Genomic DNA, 6000 nt, shown 5'->3' with positions numbered 1-6000 from the left:
AGAATTTCTGATATTCTCAGTGTTATGGTTTTCTTGTAATTTCCTTTAAGCCATAGTAATCTATGGATTATCGGGGCTGGGCGGTGTAATTACGCGATGCATTTCACGTATCTCTCATTTCCTCATTTGTCTGAGATTTGTGACTGATCTGAATTACGTTACCTTTTTTTTCTCTCTCTCTCTCTTTCTCTCACTCCTAGCTTCCGTGAGCTCTGTCTCTTTCCGTAATAGGCTTTCACTGTATTTGTCGGCGTTACCTTTTGATTAGCTCCGAATCGGAGTAATGTTACGGTTGATGCAAACCCTCTCTCTCTCTCTCTCTCTCTCTCTCTCTCTCTCTCTCTCTCTCTCTCTCTCTCCCTCCCGTTCTTACCACAGCGAAACTCTCCCACATGGTGAAGATGACCTCAGTCGCCCTCCTGTAGACTTTCCTGTTGATGAGGAGCAGCGGCAGGAGGCGGGGCAGTAGAGAGAATAGAATACCCCATCATGATGGAGCCGTACTGAGGATGGAAGGAAAAAACAAGCCTGAGGAAAAAGGAATAAGAAAAACCACCACAGAGTAATGAGGAAATTAATCGTAGGAGAAAATGGAGTAATAAGATAGGTGATGCGTGGGAGAGCAGCATTTCTTTAATGCGGTAATCACGGGGAAAGAGAACTGCGTTTTAAAAAATACATGTGTGAGAACGATGAACAAAAAGTGAAAGAACAACGCAGAGGAAGTAAGAAGAACAACACGACATCGAAGCAACCAAGAATCAAAGAAAATAAGAAGAGCAGCACTGGAGAGAAGAGCTCGAACAAAACAACTTCGAGAAGAACGCAGAGGAAACCGTCAGTAGAAATAAAAACTGAAGGATGTCATGGCCGAGAGGGAAACGTCTTTGACGGAACCACGAGGGAGAACAACAACAGGCCAAGGAGCGAAACAACAGTGAAACAAAGACGGAGAAATGGACGCAATGGGAACCATCGTTGAGGATATATTCATAATCGAAAGTTTGGGGAAAAGAAGGAGCAATAACGGAAAAAAATATTACAAAAAATAAAAAAAATTAATAGCTATTATGAAAGACAAAGCAGTGGTTGTTTTACAGACCAGTATTATAGAGAAACCGAGAATAAATTATCTTGTGGGAATCAGCGTTGTGGAAAAATAATTGGGTAAAACAGCGCCGATAAACACTACAGGGAAAAACAACCATGGGAGAAACTACGCTCTGGAAAACCAACGCAAGAAATGAATAACTACCCGAGGGATTATGATTACGTAATGCGTGAGAATCGAGACGGAAGAGAAAGACAAAATAAATAATAGCTCAGAATAACGTAATAAATAGCTAATGTACATGAAGTAGTTCACTATTGAACCTATCTGATTCAAGGAGTTAACATTTGCAGTTCGTTGCTAAATGTTATTCTCCTATGTAATTCTTCTTCTTCTACTACATAATCTAAGACAAAATAGATAGGAACGATCACTTCGAGTAGATGAGGTTATTCCCACAAAGAGAAAGAATGCATTCTTCAAACAGGAAGGGATGCCCTCCTAGAGGCACTCCTTACTCACCAGAGGAGGGTGTAGCTGATGCCCCGGAACCACCCCTGCCAGCCGACTTTTTCCTCTAGGTCTATGCCATTCACGTCGAGGCTCCTGGGGCGCTCCAGCCTCGATGTGGAGTCGGTTACTTCGTCGACTCCTCCTCCGCTGGCGTCGCCCATCTGGAAAATGGGATATCGTACGTTTGTAAACAAATAAGTGAATTAGCATCATTAGCATGTAAATTTAATGTATATATTTGTAGGAACATGTTTGGTTTAATTTATTCCCTGTGTGAATGAGTGGATACAGTTGGCCTGGTAATTCAGGTCTGCGGTTCAGATGCCTTAAAAAAAAAAAGAAGAGGTTTGTTTTTACAACAAAGGAGTTTCAGGCAATCACCGCACTCCTAGTTGCCATTACCGTCCGGTTATGAGAATTATCGTGCATTTACAAAAGTTTTCTTACAATTCTTACGTATCGTCATATGTTCATATCCATATCCATATATAATATATATATATATATATATATATATATATATATATATATATATATATATATATATATATATATATATATATATATATATATCAGTAGAAGGATCCACAGTAATATTCTTGTTTAACCAGACGAAATATATTTGTGGAAATATTTACAAATATATTTCGTCTGGCTAAACAAGATTGTTACTGCGGATCTTCTACTGATTTCTTAGAAGCACGATACGGTGTTTTTATATTGCATATATATATATATATATATATTATATATATATATATTTATTGAGATGGCTATTTGTCTGTCAGTCCACACTTTTTCTGTGTGCCTCAAATCTTAAAAACTACTGAGGCTAGAGGGCTGCAAATTGGTATGTTGATCATCCATCCTCCTATCATCAAACGGGCCAAATTGCAGCCCTCTAGCCTTAGTAGTTTTTACTTTATTTAAAGTTAAATTTAGCCATAATCGAGCATCTGGCAACGCTAGAGGACAGGCCACCAATGGGCCCTGGATGGATGAAAATTTCATGGGATGCGGGTCTTGCAGCATTATATACTATACAGAAAACATTTTTCTTTTTGTACTTATTCTTTCATGATATTGCAGTGTTATGGATTAAGCTCCACAAAGAAAAACAAAATATCATCAAGTATACGATGCATTTACGTTATTTCCAACAATTGCTGCAAAAGGAGGGAAAAAGTAAAAAAAAAAGAAAAGAAAAACTCAATAATTACATATAAAAAAAGAAAACTCAATAATTACATATAAAAAAATTAAGAACGTTGTACATCAATACACCTGCATTTCTTAAGTAGCACTGCGGAACGCGAGATTAAGAAACCACAGAACTAACGCAAAAAAAGAAATCCTATCAGTGCAAGGCGGCGTCGCCAAAATACACGTGCGCGCAATGACAAAAGGAAGTCTGGGTTCTCTGCTGCCTTTTTTTTTAATAAAAAAAAAGAAGGAAATAGTGTTCGAGGTCAGTTTACGCCTTCTGTTGATTCGTAGGGCCACCCACCTCACCCTATCTGGGAACACCCCACCCCCATCCCCCCCCCACGACCTTAAACTTATGTAAAAGACCATTCCACACTGTAGCAGCAGCCTAGAGGTTTCCACCCGTACTCTGTTGTTTCTGTGCGTGACTTTCCTACGTTGCTTTCAGCCACTACTAAATTCTACTTCTCAGCTTCTTCTTCTTCATTTCCTTTATTGTTATTCTTTGGGCCTTTTTGTATTCGGTCGAGGGTTTTTTTTCTGCGAGTTAAATGGCTTCTTTGCCAATTAACTCGCAATAATAATAATATAACAGATTATTATTATCATTATTACTCAGAAGACGAAGAACCATATTCAAATGGAACAAGCCCACCAAAGGGACCATTGACTTGAAATTCAAGCTTCCAAACAATACTCAGGTGTTCATCAGGAAGCAAAGCGCCTCAGTGGCGTGGTTGGTTTGGTGTTTGCTTCTCAACTTGGTGGTCGCGGGTTCGATTACCGGCCATTCCATTGAGGAGTGAGAGATGTGTATTTCTGGTGATAGAAGTTCACTCTCGACGTGGTTCGGAAGTCACGTAAAGCCGTTGGTCCCGTTGCTGAATAACCACTGGTTCCATGCAATGTAAAAACACCATACAAACAAACATCAGGAAGTAAGAGATAGGAAAGAAATCTTAAGAAACTTTGCGAACAGAATTTTCTGAAGTACTATATATATATTGAGAAAGGAACTCCAAAGAGGAGGAGGAGATAAAGGAAGGAATGAAAGCGGGAGCAAAAAATTACGGTTCGAGGCACAATGTGAACTGAGGCAAAATGGTAACTTAGGTGAATTCACTGGGACTGTTCCTTTTGTTGATCTTGACGTAAGAGCTCCATAGAGGAAAACACATACCTGGATAGTCGGTCAACGCACACACACGTACACACATACACACACACACATATATTGTAATAAATGTCTCGTTCCCTCAGTGAAAATGTAGGGATGTGACTTTTTGGCACTCCTAAAATGGCCTTGTATGGCGGGACGAGATTATTACAAACAAAACCTACGGCTGAAGGCCGATATTACTGAAGGAAGGAATTTACATAAAACTCTGGAACTTAGTCTAAGTGAACTATATTTACAATTAAACTACGTGAGCAAGAATTCACACCTCAAGGGTGTAGGGGACTCGAGTAGGTCCCGAAATAAATGAAGGTGGTTGATGGCAGGTTCACCGGAACACGTGGCTAGAGATGACCCAGACACAGAGATATGATTTGCGCAGAGCGGGTTATTTAAATAAGAGCGTCGTACCCAAGGGTTCCCAAATTTCCTCCTACAACCAGGAACGATATTTGCCTGGAAATCTGTTGTCTTGTCGTCTTCTGATTTGCTGATCGATCTGTGCACTATGGATGGTAAAGGAACACATCTGGGATCCCCCGGGGAGCAAAAAGTGGGGAAGTGGTGTTCAGGCATCTGCTCTGGGACGCATCTTGGACTTCTGAGACTGAGAGGGAGCTGTTGTTGTATTAAGCCAACACTTCTTGTTGGCACGGGCCTTTCCCTTGTTCGGCCCATACACGAGAGGGAGCTGCTATGCCTCCTCCTTTTAAAAATCTGGCATCTAGATGCTCCACCCACTTGAGGATACCTCTGGAGATCAATTCCAGGCAGCCAATAGGAATACAGGAGATGGTTTAGAGAGAACGAGGCTTTCAGTTCAGAGGGGCAACTCGAGAATAAATTCCTTTCTAAGACGGTATTATTTTACTTGGTTCTGGCTTAAAATCCTGAACAATATATATATATAGATATATATATATATATATATATATATATATATATATATATATGTGTGTGTGTGTGTGTGTGTGTGTATAGAATAAAGACGAGCGAGAGAGAGTTGATGTGAATATCACATACGAATTCCAAATTAGAAAATACTTCCGTACTTGGCACCACTACCATCCTTGCGGCTTGAAATCGTGAAGGAGTTACATCTCTCTGGCGTCGCGCACTTCCTCTCTTTGCTCGATGTTGCATGAGCCAACCGGGGATCCAAGAGAACTATGTCGCCTAAATTCAGGGTTGGATATTTGAAGATATTATTATTATTATTATTATTATTATTATTTGCAGGACTTGTGGAATTTTTACAGCGATATGAAAACAAACTGGTTTCAATTACTATACATTGAGTGAGATATATAAAACAAACTTGCAGTCATGAGCTTTTTAAAATAACACTGGAACTAAACATTAGATGAAAACACGAACATATATTCAATTTCAAACCGTATTTTAAGGTGGACATCATCAAAGCGTAAATGTGAATTACACCAGATTTTTGCACTTAATTTTACTGATATCAGATTAAGAAAAAAAGAAAAAAAAATAATACTCAAAACGTTTTAAAACCCCGAAATTATTGACGTCACTGGTTATAATTAAGTCCCCGAAGAATGATTGTCATCACAAAAGCAAACAAGTAAAAACAAATTGCGCTGAAGTTTTTCGCGCAATCAAGTTTTGTGTACAGCGTATAATCAAGGCTACCGAAAATAGATCTATCTTTCGGTGGTCTCGGCATAATGCTGTATGAGCCGCGGCCCATGTTTCACCACGGCCTGATGTTGGCCTGGCGTATATCGTTGCCAGATGCGCGAGTATGGCTAACTTCAACCTTAAATGAAATTAAAACTACTGAGGCTAGAGGGCTGTAATATGCTATGTTTGATGATTGGAGGGTGGATGATCAAGATATCAATTCGCAGCTCTCTAGTCGCAATAGTTTTTAAGAAGAAGGGAAAAGTGCAATTGAAAACATAGACAGGTTCGAAGAATGAAAAGAGGCAGAAGAAGACTTGGAGTGGAATACGATCCGCGCTGGGGGTTTCACATAACCCCGGTCTGCACAACCTTGCGATTGTGGTTGCTCTTCGGTCTAATTTCT

General features: G+C 39.7%; 1 protein-coding gene across 4 annotated transcripts in view; it reads left to right on the top strand.

Annotated features, from left to right (window-relative positions):
* LOC135226603 (lysocardiolipin acyltransferase 1-like) overlaps window positions 1–6000 on the top strand; it is a 103025-nt gene that overhangs the window by 56358 nt on the left and 40667 nt on the right. The window lies entirely within an intron of this gene.

Source organism: Macrobrachium nipponense, chromosome 14 (genome assembly GCF_015104395.2).
Source record: "Macrobrachium nipponense isolate FS-2020 chromosome 14, ASM1510439v2, whole genome shotgun sequence".
In the NCBI taxonomy this organism is placed as follows: domain Eukaryota; kingdom Metazoa; phylum Arthropoda; class Malacostraca; order Decapoda; family Palaemonidae; genus Macrobrachium; species Macrobrachium nipponense.
Note: the sequence above shows the minus strand (reverse complement) of the source record. Positions and strands in the feature narration are given on the sequence as shown.